This window comes from Nerophis ophidion, linkage group LG13 (genome assembly GCF_033978795.1).
Source record: "Nerophis ophidion isolate RoL-2023_Sa linkage group LG13, RoL_Noph_v1.0, whole genome shotgun sequence".
Classification (NCBI taxonomy): Eukaryota; Metazoa; Chordata; class Actinopteri; order Syngnathiformes; family Syngnathidae; genus Nerophis; species Nerophis ophidion.
Genome location: NC_084623.1, coordinates 27,753,148 through 27,769,635, shown reverse-complemented (window position 1 = coordinate 27,769,635; position 16,488 = coordinate 27,753,148). Strand labels below are relative to the sequence as shown.

Genomic DNA, 16,488 nt, shown 5'->3' with positions numbered 1-16,488 from the left:
GTTTCTTACAAGTATCATCCCTGCAAGACAAAGAATATCTAAACATGCTTCACTACACAGTACACACGTAGCTCACTGGCATGAAAATGTAAACGCCATTGGTGGATCTACACCTAACATCCACTGTAATGATATCAAGTAATGTCATGTATCTAGTCGATACTACTATGATTATGTTGATATTTTTTGTCATCACAAAATCTTCTTTTGTTTTTTTTTAATGTATATTATGTTTATAAACTCAGGAAATATGTCCCTGGACACATAAGGACTTTGAATATGACCAATGTATGATTCTGTAAAACTTATGTAAAGTATCAAACAACAGAAGAATAAATGATTATTACATTTTGACAGAAGTGTAGACAGGTCATGTTAAAAGAGAAAGTAAGCAGATATTAACAGCAAATGAAGAAGTAGATAAATAATTAATTTCTTACCACTTGTCCTTAAGAATTTTGACAAAATAATAGAATGATAAATAACACAATATGTTACTGCAGTGTTTTTCAACCTTTTCTGAGCCAAGGCACATTTTTTTTTTAATGAAAAAATCCAGAGGCACACCACCAGCAGATAACATAAAAAAATGAAACTCAGAAGACGATATTGACGATAAAAAGTGGTTCTCGCAATTGTTGGATATTCACTTCAACCATAACCAACCATGCATCACTATTGCTCTTGTCTCAAAGTAGGTGTACCGTCACATCACAACGTGACTTATTTTGAGTTTTTTTTGTGTTCTCCTGTGTGTTGTGTTTTAGTCTTATCTTGCGCTCCTATTTTGGTGGCTTTTCCTGTTTTATTGGGATTTTCCTGTAGCAGTTTCATGTCTTCCTTGAACGCTATTCCCCGCACCTGCTTTGTTTTCGCAATCAAGACTATTTAATCTGTGCGGACGCTATCCTTCTTTGTGGGGACATTGTTGATTGTCATATCATGTACGGATGTACTTTGTGGACGCCGTCTGCTCCACACGTTGTAAGTCCTTGCTGTCGGCCATCATTCTGTTTTTGTTTACTCTGCAGCCGGTACAGTTTTAGTTTCGTTCTGCTTAGCCATCCCTAAGCTTCAACGCCTTTTCTTAGGGGCACTCACCTTTTGTTTATTTTTGGTTTAAACGTTAGATACCTTTTTACCTGCACACTGCCTCCGCATATTGTGATCACGACAAACCAAGTCCCCGACATCGACAAAGCACATAGCTACCTGCTGCCACCTGCTGATATGGAAGAATATTACACAGTTACTCTGCCGAGCTCTAGACAGCACAGACACTAAACAACGGCACATTATTTGCAGACTATAATTACTGGTTTGCAAAACATATTTTAACCTAATTAGGTAAAATTACATAATCTCCCACGGCACACCAGACTGTATCTCACGGCACACTAGTGTACCGCGGCACAGTGGTTGAAAAACACTGTGTTACTGCATATGTCAGCAGACTAATTAGGAACCTTTGTTTGTTTGCTTACTACTAAAAGACAAGTTTTCTAGTATGTTCACTATTTTATTTAAAGACTTAACTGCAATAAGAAATATTTTTTGTTAAAATAAAACCAATAATGCAATTTTTTTTGTGGTCCACTTTATTTAGAAAAGTACCAAAGAGTATTGAGATAGTTTTAGTACAGGTACAACATTTTTTGCATCGTTACAACAATAATGCAAAACTTCACCACATGCCAGCATACGGCAATGGTACAGTATACAGTATAGTGTAATAGAGTATAGTGTTGCATTTTTGTCCTTGCACCCCTGCTTTTCCTTCTTTTTGTGCTTGCCCTCCTTTTTGTCTTTTTCTTTCTCTTCTCAGTTGTCATGGCGCCAGGGGAGGGCAAGAGGAGCTGAGCGCACCTGTAAACAATCACCACCATGCTTTTTAAGCTGATTGCGTCCACCTGGTGCTGTTGGATCTTTCTCTGTCTCGCTGTCAAGCCACATGACTGCTCCTGGTCTACTTCTGCCAGATCTAAGCATTTCCTGTATACTTTCTAATGAGTTACCTCCCTCCAGGCATCTTTGTTTTTTACTTTGTTTTTTACTATTTTTTTCGGTTTGGGGATGGCGTGGCTGGGTTGGTAGAGCGGCCGTGCCAGCAACCTGGGGGTTCCTACTTCGATCCCTGGCTTCTGCCATCCTAGTCATGTTGTGTCCTTAAGCAAGACACTTCACCCTTGGTCCTGATGGATAGTGGTTTGGGCCTTGCATGGCAGCTCCCACCATCAGTGTGTGAATGTGTGTGTGTGAAGGGGTGAATGTGGAAATAGTGTCAAAGCTTTTTTAGTACCTTGAGGGTAGAAGGTCTTTGCAGCCATGTTGCCACTATGGTAGAGTATAATATGATGAAATATAGTGTATTATTGTATGGAATAGTTGACAGTTGTTTTATTGTTGAAATTTAAGGTGACATGCTGAAACAAATGCCTGTGTCTACCAGGGCCATTTCTCTCCATTTCACGCAATCAGTACAAAATGATGCTGCTAGACTTTGACTCAGACATGAAAGTTTGATCATGTTACGCCTGTGCTAACCCACCTGCACTGGCTTCCGGTACACTTAAAGGGGTCATTTTATGGTATTTTGCCTACACTTATTTGTGGTCTACATAACATGTAATGGTGGTTCTTTGGTCAAAACTTTGCATGGATGATGCTTTACAGATCGTTTTCAATCCGCTTTCTGACTGTCTCTTCAGGATGCGCCGTTTTGTGGGAGTTTTTATTTCGTGGTTCCACTTTTAGAGCGTCTTCTCCCCACCATCTTTGTTGTAGTCTTAAGCGCTTCCATAGCATGTCTAGTGACGGATTAAGTTAACCTTATAATTTGTATTAGAAATGGCAACAGTGGAGTCTGCATAACCTTGTACAAACCCCGTTTCCATATGAGTTGGGAAATTGTGTTAGATGTAAATATAAATGGAATACAATGATTTGCAAATCATTTTCAACCCATATTCAATTTAATGCACTACAAAGACAAGAAATTTGATGTTCAAACTCATAAATTGTATTTTTTTTGTAACTAATAATTAACTTAGAATTTCCTGGCTGCAACACATGCCAAAGTAGTTGGGAAAGGGCATGTTCACCAATGTGTTACATCACCTTTTTTTTTAACAACACTCAATAAACGTTTGGGAACTGAGAAAACGAATTGTTGAAGCTTTGAAAGTGGAATTCTTTCCCATTCTTGTTTTATGTAGAGCTTCAGTCGTTCAACAGTCCGGGGTCTCCGCTGTCGTATTTTATACTTCATAATGCACCACACGTTTTCCATGGGAGACAGGTCTGGACTGCAGACGGGCCAGGAAAGTACCGGCACTCTTTTTTTTACGACGCCACGCTGTTGTAACACTTGATGAATGTGGCTTGGCATTGTCTTGCTGAAATAAGCAGGGGCGTCCATGAAAAAGACGGCGCTTAGATGGCAGCATATGTTGTTCCAAAACCTGTATGTACCTTTCAGCATTAATGGTGCCTTCACAGATGTGTAAGTTACCTATTCCTTGGGCACTAATGCACCCCCGTACCATCACAGATGCTGGCTTTTGAACTTTGCGTCGATAACAGTCTGGATGGTTAACTTCCCCTTTGGTCAGGATGACACGATGTCGGATATTTCCAAAAACAACTGGAGATGTGGACTCGTCAGACCACAGAACACTTTTCCACTTTGCATCAGTCCATCTTAGATGATCTCGGGCCCAGAGAAGCCGGGGGTGTTTCTGGATGTTGTTGATAAATGGCTTTCGCTTTGCATAGTAGAGCTTTAACTTGCACTTACAGATGTAGCGACAAACTGTATTTAGTGACAGTGGTTTTCTAGTGTTCCTGAGCCCATGTGGTGATATCCTTTCGAGATTGATGTCGGTTTTTGATACAGTGCCGTCTGAGGGATAGAAGGTCACGGTCATTCAATGTTGGTTTCTGGCCATGCCGCTTACGTGGAGTTATTTTCTCCAGATTCTCTGAACCTTTTGATGATATTAGGGACCATAGATGTTGAAATCCCTAAATTTCTTGCAATTACACTTTGAGAAATGTTGTTCTTAAACTGTTTGACTATTTGCTCACGCAGTTGTGGACAAAGGGGCATACTTTGCCCCATCCTTTCTTGTAAAAGACTGAGCATTTTTTGGGAAGCTGTTTTTATACCCAATCATGGCACCCACCTGTTCCCAATTAGCCTGCACACCTGTGGAATGTTCCAAATAAGTGTGTGATGAGCATTCCTCAACTTTATCAGTATTTATTGCCACCTTTCCCAACTTCTTTGTCACGTTTTGCTGGCATCAAATTCTAAAGTTAATGATTATTTGCAAAAAAAAATGTTTATCAGTGTGAAAATCAAATATGTTGTCTTTGTAGCATATTCAACTGAATACGGGTTGAAAATGATTTGCAAATCATTGTATTCCGTTTATATTTGCATCTAACACAATTTCTCAACTTATATAGAAACGGGGTTTGTACGAGCCAGTCTACCCCACACAAGAAGATAGCAAAAAAGAAGGAGCTTGTTAACTACAGTTCTGAATACAATGGCCGAGTTGTGCAAGGCTCTTCAGGTAAGTCTATACCATATACGGAAAATTCTGTGATGTCACCAATGGTAAAAACGATACCAATTGGGCAAATTCCAAAAGGTTCATCTGGAAAAAGTATGAAGGAAGTCAACATTGTTTTAAAAATATCTTCAAAATGCCTCCACAGTTTGATTTCAACTTTTTGGGACTTACCGATACTGTACAGTTTATTCCTCGGTGTATTCCTGTGCAACCTGTATTTCCTGTACCCTGTCAGCAAGTGCTGCACATTCTCAACAACCCCACATACCTTAACTTTATCTGTTGCTGCTTTGCGTAGCAAGTCTTTGTCTAAGTGTAACATTCCCCTCAAACCAGTGTGCCCCAACCTAAGTCGTGTATACATCATCTCTGCTCTCCTACACATATACAGTAAGTGTCTAGCTTTTTCCCTGAATCCCACAGTTTCTGCCAGGACTCCCTTATTGCTTTAGTAGTCACTGATTTTGCCTCCTCTCTTCCAAATGGGATTTTAATTAACTCATTGTCTGCCATTTTTAGCACTCTCTTGGCTATTGTATGTATGTATATATATATATATATATATATATATATATATATATATGTATATGTGTATATATACATACATATACATATATATGTATGTGTGTGTGTATATATATATATGTGTGTATATATATATATATATATATACATTATATATATGTGTATAAATATGTGTATATATGTGTGTGTGTAAATATATATATATATATATATATATATATATATACACATACACATATATATGTGTATGGGTATATATGTAAATGTACAGTATATATACATATATATATATATATTGATAAATATATGTATATGTGTATATATATGTGTATAGATGTATATACATATATGTGTGTGTGTATATAAATATATATATATATATATATATATATGTATATGTATATGTATATAAATGTATAAATATATATGTATATGTATTTCTATATTTATGTGTGGATATATTTATATATACATGTATACATACATATATGTGTATGTATATACATACATATATTTGTGTGCGTGTGTATAAATATACATATAAGTGTGTGTATATACTTGTATATACATACATATATACTCATGTGTAAGTTCTGCTCTCAATTCCATTTGTCGGAGGGCCATTTTTCCATTTGCTCTCTTCTATGATATTTTCTTGGCCACTTGGTCAAAAAATGTGTGACAGGATGTTCCAGGTAAACTGCTTGATGTCATCTCCCCAAATAGAAGACAAAGCAAAAATCTGGGGAGGATGAATGAATGAAGACACATTTTAACAACAATTTGCACGTCTTTACATTTTAGAGAGGCTGCCAACATATCCAACTGGAAACAGTTTGTCATGGTGAACTACGTACTGCTCAAAGACAGTTGAAAGGTCCATTTTTGGATGTGAAAATATCTTTGCATAGCATTTACAAACCCCGTTTCCATATGAGTTGGGAAATTGTGTTACATGTAAATATAAACGGAATACAATCAAATCATTTTCAGCTGCTGCAGCAACTTACATGACGGTGATTGCAGCAAAGTAAAAGAAAAGAGGGAGGATTAAATAAGCTCTGCTTCTTCCTACTCCTTTTCGATCATGTTGAAAAGAGACACTGGAATGCATGTTTGAAATAAACTTAAACTCAATTCAACTCAACTCAACCCATATTCAATTGAATCCACTACAAAGACAAGAGATTTGATGTTTAAACTCATAAACTTAATTTTTTGGGCAAAAAATTATTAACTTAGAATTTCATGGCTGCAACACGTGCCAAAGTAGTTGGGAAAGGGCATGTTCACCACTGTGTTACATCACATTTTCTTTTAACAAAGCTCAATAAACGTTTGGGAACTGTTACGACTTGAAATAATGAGAGGACCCAGAGGCAGAGAGGAAGTTCCCAAAAATACAGTTTTTATTTTGAAGTAACTTTTTACCTCCGGTGCAAAAAGGTTTTCACAAGAATATAAGCAACGCACGGAAAATAATTACGAGGATAAACAAGTAACTCAAAATCCATCCATCCATCCATTTTCTACCACTTATTCCCTTTTTGGGGTCGCGGGGGGCGCTGGCGCCTATCTCAGCTACAATCGGGCGGAAGGCGGGTACACCCTGGACAAGTCGCCACCTCATCGCAGGGCCAACACAGATAGACAGATCACATTCAGACTCATATTCACACACTAGGGCCAATTTAGTGTTGCCAATCAACCTATCCCCAGGTGCATGTCTTTGGAAGTGGGAGGAAGCCGGAGTACCCGGAGGGAACCCAGACATTCATGGGGAGAACATGCAAACTCCACACAGAAAGATCCCGAGCCTGGGATTGAACCCAGGATCTTCGTATTGTGAGGCAGACCCACTAACCCCTCTTCCACCGTGAAGCCCTAACTCAAAATCACTCCAGAAAATAAGGAGGAATACTAATTTAAGAAAAAAACGAACTAAAATCGAATAACAATAAGAGTTAACCAAAAGCGCTCCAACAAGAGGAAAAACTCAAATGATCTATATATAAACACTAACTATGAATAAACAAAAAAAATCCCTCAATCAATGAGGCTGTTGAGATCCGCTTTTTGGATCCTCCACATATTATTGTTCATTGTTCCATTTTTATTTTCACTCTCCATCTGATCCTATTATTTCCTGTTTAAGTCGGTCACCATGGTAGCTTATCAGTTTCACCTGTTTCTCAAGGCCCTGCACACCTGTCCTCACTAATCACCTACCTTATATAAGCCTGCATCTTTTGTTGTTCAGTCTGGGATCCAAGTTTGTTTTCATACAACGGTACGTCTGCATTTCCGGTTTGCTTACACGCAACTAGTTTCCTCTGATCATTCCTATGTTTATCCATGCTAGTTTTCACGCTATGCCCTTGTATTATTCCAGCTCTCACGCTGAAGATTTATTTTTCTGTTTTTGTGTGCCTTCGAGCCAGATTTAGTTTGTCTATTACTATTCCTAGCTTTTATGCTAGCGTCCTTTGTTTGTTTTATTCTACTAGCTCTAGCATTTTTGTTATATAGCTCTTTTTGTTATTTAAATAAATCTGTTCATCTTACCTTTGCTGTGTTCAATTTTGACGCATCCTCGAGGGAATCGAACCCGGCATCACAATGCCGAACAGGCGTAACAGAGGCAATCAAACGAAATTTGGAAAAACAAAAACTCACAAATTAAGACGACGAAGTATAACAAAGGACGCTCGAAGGAGGAAAAAGTAAACTCAAAATTACAGCAAAAAATTGTTTTGATCAAAAAATGGAGAATCAGGAAAACAGGAGCAAGTCAAGGAGGGTATCAAGGACATGAACATGGACATGGACATGGACGCTTTAGGGCCGGCTCCTGACGGCCCAAATTATCCTGGATGGTTCTTGTGAAAGTCTTTAATGAGGGAAGAGTCCACTATATGCCGAGAAGGCACCCACTGTTTTTCCTCCGGTCTGTACCCTTCCCAGTCCACTAGGTACTGTCTACCCTGGCCCCTGCTGCGAACTGCCAATCATTTTTTCACCTTGTAAACCGATCCGCCCTCAATCATCTCGGGGGGTGGAGAGGGTGTGGTCCCCGGAACCAGCGGGGTTTCCTTGACAGGTTTCACTCAACTGACGTGGAATGTTTGGTATACACGCAGGGACCGAGGCAGACCTAGTCTGACGGAGGAGGGCCCGATGACCTTGGTGATAGAGTATGGACCCACATACCTTGGTGCTAGCTTTTTGGATGGTACCTTGAGTCTTATGTCTTTAGTGGAAATCCAAACTTTCTGTCCTGGCCGATATGCAGGAGCGGGTTTTCTCTTGCGATCTGCTGTCTTTCTCATCCGGTCCCTTTGTCGGATGAGTACCTGACGAGCAGCTGTCCAGATGCGTCAGCAGCGTCGGTCTAAGGCCTGTGCGGAGGGCACCGATACTTCCGACTCATTGTCTGGAAAGACTGGAGGTTGGAAACCATATGCAGTTTTGAATGGAGAAAATCCTGTAGCAGATGTAGGAAGTGCATTGTGTGCATACTCGACCCAGACCAGGTGTTTGCTCCATGTTGAGGGATTCTGGGACACCAGGCACTGGAGGTTGGTTTACAGTAGCTGGTTGAGGCGTTCGGTCTGGCCGTTGGCTTCTGGATGATAGCCTGAGGTCAGGCTGGCCTTGGCTCCGATGAGCCTGCAGAAATCCCTCCAGAACCGTGACACAAACTGGGCCCCCGGTCAAAGACAATGTCTTTCGGGAAGCCATGGATCTTAAAAACATTGTTCATCATAATTTCTGCTGTCTCCTTGGCGGAGGGCAGCTTAGTCAAGGCAATAAATCTCACCATCTTGGTGAAACGGTCCACCACTGTCAGGATGGTGGTGTTACCTTGAGATACCGGGAGCCCCGTGACGAAGTCCATAGAGATGTCGGACCACGGTCTGGAGGGAATTGGTAGTGGCGGTAACAGTCCCATACGATAGCCAGATGATGTCCTGTTTCGGGCGCAGACCGAACATGCCTCCACGTACTCCAGAACCTCCGGTTCCATGGATGGCCACCAAAATCGCTGGGAGATGACGGACATTGTTTTCCGAACTCCCGGGTGGCATAACAGCAGGGAGGTGTGAGCCCAATGGATCACCTATGAACGTAGTCCAATTGGGACAAACAAGCGATTATCTGGACAACCAGTAGGTGGCGGGGTCTCACCATTTGCCTGCTTCATCTCATCTTCTATTTGCCAGGTAACCAATCCAACCACACGGGACAGTGGAAGGATATTTTCTGGTTCCTTGGCAACAGGCTCGGGGTCGAAGCATTGAGACCGGATGTTTGGCTTGACATTTTGGGACCCTGGCCTGTAAGAGATAGAAAAAGAGAAGCGGTTAAAGAAGAGTGACCTCCTGGCCTGGTGAGAATTAAGTCTTTTAGCCTTTTTTATGTATTCCAAATTTTTATGGTCTGTCCAAACAATGAACGGAAGACCGGCCCCCTCCAGCCAGTGTCTCCACTCCTCAAGGGCAAGTTTGACAGTTTAACTCACGGTTACCGACGTCGTAGTTCCTCTCTGCTTTGGATATGCGTTTGGACAGGAAGGCGCAGGGATGCATCTAACCATCCTTCTCTGAGCGTTGGGATAGAACGGCTCCGATTCCTTCATTAGAGGTATCCACCTCTACCACAAACTGGCGTTGCGGGTCTGGCATGGTGAGGATTGGGGCTGACATGAAGCACTGTTTAAGGTTTTGGAAAGCTGTTTCAGCTTCAGGGGTCCATCGTAATTGTACCTGTGTAGAAGTGAGAGCATGGAGAGGAGCCGCTATAGCACTAAAACCACTAATAAATCGTCTATAAAAGTTGGCAAACCCTAAGAACTGCTGGACCTTTTTGCGACTATCAGGAGTGGGCCAGTCAGTAACTGCACTAATCTTAGCCGGGTCCATCTGAACCTTTCCTGGAGCTACTCTGAAACCCAGAAAATAAATAGTGTTAGCATTAAATTCACTTTTTTCTGCTTTAACACATAATTGGTTATCCAATAATCTTTTAAGAACCCGAGTCACATGTACCTTGTGAGTTTCAATTTCAGGTGAGTAAATCAATATGTCATCAAGATATACAAACACAAAATGATCAAGAAACTCTCTGAGTACATCATTAATCATGGTTTGGAAAACTGCGGGTGCATTGGTGAGTCCAAATGGCATAACTAGATATTCAGAATGTCCTGTGGGAGTATTAAATCAAGTTTTCCACTCAACCCCTTCCCTTATGCGGATCAGGTGGTAGGCATTGCGAAGGTCAAGTTTTGTGAATATTTTTACTTGTTGGAGTTGATCAAAAACTGATGTCATGAGAGGGAGAGGGTACCGGTTCTTTATGGTGATGTTGTTGAGTGGACTGTTATCGATGCATGGCCTCAGGGATCCATCCTTTTTGCCCACAAAGAAGAAGCCGGCTGCCGCTGGTGATGAGGAGGGGCGGATCAGCCCTGCTTTCAATGAGGCTGTGAGATATTCATTCATGGCCGACTTCTCAGGGCTAGACACCGAATAAAGGCGACCTTTGGGTATGGTTGATCCTGGGATCAGGTCAATTGCGCAGTCGTAGGGTCGGTGTGGAGAAAGAGACATGGCTTTGGTCTTGTTAAAGACTTCCCGAAAATGGTGGTATCATGGGGGTACGGAGTTCAGGTCCGGGTACTCTGATTCTGTGGTGGGGTTTGCAGAAAATAGGTTGAGTTGGGCTTTGCCTTTTTCTTGTGCAGAGCTGATTAAACAGTCATTAATACAGTCCTGTCCCCGTGCCTTGATTTCGCTTGTTCTCCAATTAAACTGTGGATTGTGTTGATAGAGCCACGGTAGTCCCTAAATCAAAGAGTGTGATGAGGTTTTGAACAAATATAAGCAAATAGTTTCTTCATGGTCTTTTATGCATAAGTGGATGGGTTCTGTGGTGTGAGTTATCATCAATCAATCAATCAATGTTTATTTATATAGCCCCAAATCACAAATGTCTCAAAGGACTGCACAAATCATTACGACTACAACATCCTCGGAAGAACCCACAAAAGGGCAAGGAAAACTCACACCCAGTGGGCAGGGAGAATTCACATTCAGTGGGACGCCAGCGACAATGCTGACTATGAGAAACCTTGGAGAGGACCTCAGATGTGGGCAACCCCCCCCCTCTAGGGGACCGAAAGCAATGGATGTCGAGCGGGTCCAACATGATACTGTGAAAGTTCAATCCATAGTGGCTCCAAGACAGCAGCGAGAGTCCCGTCCACAGGAAACCATCTGAAGCGGATCAGCAGCGTAGAGATGTCCCCAACCGATACAGGCGAGCGGTCCATCCTGGGTCCCGACGAGCGGTCCATCCTGGGTCTCGACTCTGGACAGTCAGTACTTCATCCATGGTCATCGGACCGGACCCCCTCCACAAGGGAGGGGGGGACATAGGAGAAAGAAAAGAAGCGGCAGATCAACTGGTCTAAAAAGGAGGTCTATTTAAAGGCTAGAGTATACAAATGAGTTTTAAGATGAGACTTAAATGCTTCTACTGAGGTAGCATCTCGAACTGTTACCGGGAGGGCATTCCAGAGTACTGGAGCCCGAACGGAAAACGCTCTATAGCCCGCAGACTTTTTTTGAGCTCTAGGAATCACTAATAAGCCGGAGTCTTTTGAACGCAGATTTCTTGCCGGGACATACGGTACAATACAATCGGCAAGATAGGCTGGAGCTAGACCGTGTAGTATTTTATACGTAAGTAGTAAAACCTTAAAGTCACATCTTAAGTGCACAGGAAGCCAGTGCAGGTGAGCCAGTACAGGCGTAATATGATCAAACTTTCTTGTTCTTGTCAAAAGTCTAGCAGCCGCATTTTGTACCAACTGTAATCTTTTAATGCTAGACATGGGGAGACCCGAAAATAATACGTTACAGTAATCGAGACGAGACGTAACAAACGCATGGATAATGATCTCGGCGTCTTTAGTGGACAAAATGGAGCGAATTTTAGCGATATTACGGAGATGAAAGAAGGCCGTTTTAGTAACGCTTTTAATGTGTGACTCAAAGGAGAGAGTTGGGTCGAAGATAATACCCAGATTTTTTACAGAGTCACCTTGTTTTATTATTTGGTTGTCAAATGTTAAAGTTGTATTATTAAATAGAGGTCGGTGTCTAGCAGGACCGATAATCAGCATTTCCGTTTTTTTGGCATTAAGTTGCAAAAAGTTAGCGGACATCCATTGTTTAATTTCATTAAGACACGCTTCCAACTGACTACAGTCCGGCATGTTGGTCAGCTTTAGGGGCATGTAAAGTTGGGTGTCATCAGCATAACAGTGAAAGCTAATACCGTATTTGCGTATGACGTCACCTAGCGGCAGCATGTAGATGCTGAAGAGTACAGGGCCAAGGACCGAACCCTGGGGAACTCCACACGTTACCTTAACATAGTCCGAGGTCACACTGTTATAGGAGACGCACTGCATCCTATCAGTAAGATAAGAGTTAAACCATGACAGGGCTGAGTCTGACATACCAATTCGTATTTTGATACGCTCTAATAAAATATTATGATCGACGGTATCGAAAGCAGCGCTAAGATCGAGCAGCAGCAACATAGATGACGCATCAGAGTCCATCGTTAGCAATAGATCATTAGTCAATTTTGCGAGGGCTGTCTCAGTCGAGTGATTTGCCCTGAAACCGGATTGAAAGGTTTCACATAGATCGTTAAACGCTAAGTGCTCATTTAGCTGCTCCGCAACAATTTTTTTTCGAGGATTTTCGAAATAAAGGGAAGGTGAGACACCGGTCGGTAGTTTACCATGAGGTCAGGATCGAGGTTAGGTCTTTTAAGGAGAGGATGAATAACCGCTTTTTTGAATGCAACGGGAACAGTGCCCGAGGAAAGTGCTAAGTTTATAATATTTAGCACTGATGGACCTAATAATACAAAAAGCTCCTTGATAAGTTTCCCAGGAAGTGGGTCAAGTAAACATGTTGTTTGTTTTATTCCATTTACACGTTGTAACAATCCTTCTAATGTTATTTCATCAAAACGAGAGAAACTATTTTGGATATTTGCAGTATCCGCCGTATATACAATCGTATCTGTGTTACTATAACCCCGTTGTAGCTGGGACGCATTGTCTTTAATCTCCTTTCTAATAAGTTCAATTTTCTTATTAAAGAACTTCATAAAGTCATCTGCCGAATGGGTGGAGCTACTGGAAGGAGTCCCTTGTTGGGTTAGCGATGCTACAGTACTAAACAAAAATTTTGGATCGTTTTTATTAATGCGGATGAGATTTGAGTAATAATTAGTTTTAGCTAAGGTAAGCATGCGTTTATAAGTTATTAAACTATCACTCCATGCTTGATGGTGCACCTCAAGTTTAGTCGTGCGCCATTTGCGTTCCAGCTTTCTACATAATAATTTCTGAGCTCTAGTTTCTTCAGTAAACCATGGCGTACGCCTTTTTGGAGCCTTTTTTAACTTCAGCGGTGCTATACTATCAATGGTTTCGCGCAGGGCGTTGTTAAAGTTGTTAGTGAGGTTATCAATAGAGCCCACATACTTTGGGAACGGTGCCATTACCGAGGGCAGTAGGTCCGCAAGAGTCGTCGTTGTGGCAGCATTAATGTTGCGGCTGCTATAGCAGTTATTATTCTTATTAGCTTGCCGAACATGAGTCTGAACTTCGAATTTTATAAGGTAATGATCGGACATTACTTTAGTATACGGGAGTATCATAACTTTGGAGACGATGATACCTCTGACAAGCACTAGGTCTATCGTATTGCCGCTGCGATGCGTCGGTTCATTTATTATTTGTGTAAGACCACAGCTATCAATTATAGTCTGGAGCGCCACGCACGGTGGGTCCAATGGGGTATTCATATGGATATTAAAGTCCCCCATTATAATTATATTATCGGCGTGCGTCACTAGATCAGCAACAAATTCTGAGAATTCACTAATAAAGTCCGAATAGGGCCCTGGGGGGCGGTAGATAACGGCCAGGCACAGAGGCAGAGGTGTGGCAGACTTCATAGAAAGCACCTCAAACGATTTATATTTATTATTTAAGTTAGGACTAAAGTTAAAGTTTTCGTTGTATATTAGTGCGACACCCCCTCCCCTTTTGAGGTGACGGGCAATATGCGCATTCGTATAGTTAGGAGGGGATGCCTCATTTATCGCAAAAAACTCGTCTGGTTTAAGCCAGGTTTCGCTAAGACCGATGACGTTAAGGTTGTTGTCTCTAATGACCTCATTGACTAATAACGTTTTGGGAGACAAAGATCTGATGTTTAGAAAGCCCATATTATAGGTAGTGGGCTGTTTTAAGGAGTTGTTGATGAAATTATCCGTCGTAGCAATATTAATAATGTTACGTTTATTATGCGCAGTGTACTTAAAATAATTACGACCATATCTAGGAATTGATATGACGGGAATTTTCAGATTGTCTACTTGGCGCTGCGATAAACTGAACGCATCATAATTTGCCACCTCAGTAGAGCGCATGTCTAACTCTGACGTAGTCATAGACACAGTAGAAAAAACATTTTGTGAGTTGTGTATTATTCTACGAAAATTGCTATGTGTACAGGGATCATCCAGCCTGGCGCTGGCTAGTTCTAACTTAACTGACTCCATACCCAGGCTAGCAGGCTCTGTAATTGCCTGTGACCGGGCTTGCTCTAGTGCAGTTAGTCAAATGTGGCTCAATGCGAAGTCTATGTTCCGAGACAAGAGGATAGCGCCTTCCTGGTTAGGGTGAAGGCCGTCTCTCCTCAGCAAGCCAGGTTTTCCCCAGAAAGAGGGCCAATTATCAATAAACGTAAATCCCTGTTGTCTGCAGAAGCTATCCAGCCACCTGTTAAGAGAGACTAATCTGCTATATCTCTCATCATTGCCTCTCCCAGGCAGGGGGCCAGAGACAATTACTCGATGCCTGGACATCTTTCTGGCGAGATTACAAGCCCTGGCTATGTTTCTCTTTGTAATCTCTGATTGTCTCATCCTAACGTCATTGGAGCCAACGTGTATTACTATATTCGCATAACTAGTGGTGCGGTTAGCCTGCCGTACGTGTTTATTAGACCTGTTGCGAGTTAGCTCCCTAAGATTAGCTTCAATGTCAGGTGCTCTGCCCCCGGGAATACACTTAATTGTGGCTGGTTTGCTAAGCTTTATGTTTCGGGTGATGGAGTCCCCTATGACTAAAGTGTGGTGCCCGGTAGACTGGGGTGTAGGACTAGCTAAAGGGCTAAATCTATTATGCGTCTCAACCGGTACACCGTAGCTTGTAGGCCGATTAGGGCTGCTACAAGCTGGGCTAGTTAGCTCGCTACAGCTAACGCTAGCAGATGTGTCCGCAACATCTAAAGTTACGAAATTACACTGCTCTAACTGGCGGACACGGCTCTCTAGCAAAGCCAACCTATCCATGAGTAAAGTGCACGAAGCGCAGGAAGCCATACTCACAGAAACTTTCCGTCGCCGAGTGGGGTGCCAGCTGTCTTCGGGAAGTGGTGGTCACGGTGGCGGGGGAGAAGCTTCCTTCAGACCGGCGCTGCCTTTCTCCGCTAGCCTCGTTAGCTTAGCAGCTAGCTAGCTGAGGGCGAAGTGGTGAGACAGAGATCGGGTGATTTGCAAGTTAAATTGAACTATTAAATATGTTCGAGAAGTTGTAAATAAAGCTGCAAAACAGTTAAAATCACACAGATAGAACGATACTTAGCTTTTTTGCAACAAGAGCAGTCGGCGAGCAGTCATTCACGTTGACCCGGAACCGGAAGTTCTCACCCACTTCCTGTATCCTCAGTTATGACAAAAAGTTCCTTCCTGTCCAGAGCGCTAGCTCTGATGGGTCGAACTAATGGTTCAGACTTAATTCCTAATTTAGGTGCCAGCGACCAGTCCATTAAACTCTATCCGCCCCTGAGTCAATGAGTGCCCCAATGTCTGTTATATTGTGATGCTTTACCTGCATCTTGGTGAGTGTATGCGTAATGGGAGCCGAAACGGCTTGTTGACTCACTCCAGTGGTTCTTTTTGCTGGACAGGTGTCGACGAGGTGGCCCGGCTTCCCGCAATAAAAACATGTTCCTTCCAGCTGTCGCTTCTGACGTTCTTCCTGCGTGAGCCGTGCTCTTCCCAGCTGCATGGGTACTTCACTTTCCGTCTGGAAAATTGGACGAATCTGTTCGGGAAAGGTGGGGTAGAAGTCAGGTCCTTGACGGGTTTGGGAATATGCCGCGCCTTCTGTTGTTGTGGGCCTTCCACTATGATGTCGCTTAAGTTGTTGGACTCTGTTGTCGGTGCGGATGGCAAGCGCAATAAGCTTGTCCAATCCGGCCGGCAAGTCTAGTGGAATAAA

The 16,488-nt window shown here is 42.3% G+C and overlaps 1 protein-coding gene across 1 annotated transcript in view; it reads left to right on the top strand.

Annotated features, from left to right (window-relative positions):
- Positions 1-4,864: 4,864 nt before the first annotated feature.
- mlphb (melanophilin b) overlaps positions 4,865-16,488 on the top strand; it is a 127,596-nt gene continuing 115,972 nt past the window's right edge. The window contains exon 1 of the mRNA XM_061918651.1: positions 4,865-4,970. The gene's annotated coding sequence lies outside the window, so the exon portion shown is untranslated. The remainder of the gene's footprint in view (positions 4,971-16,488) is intronic.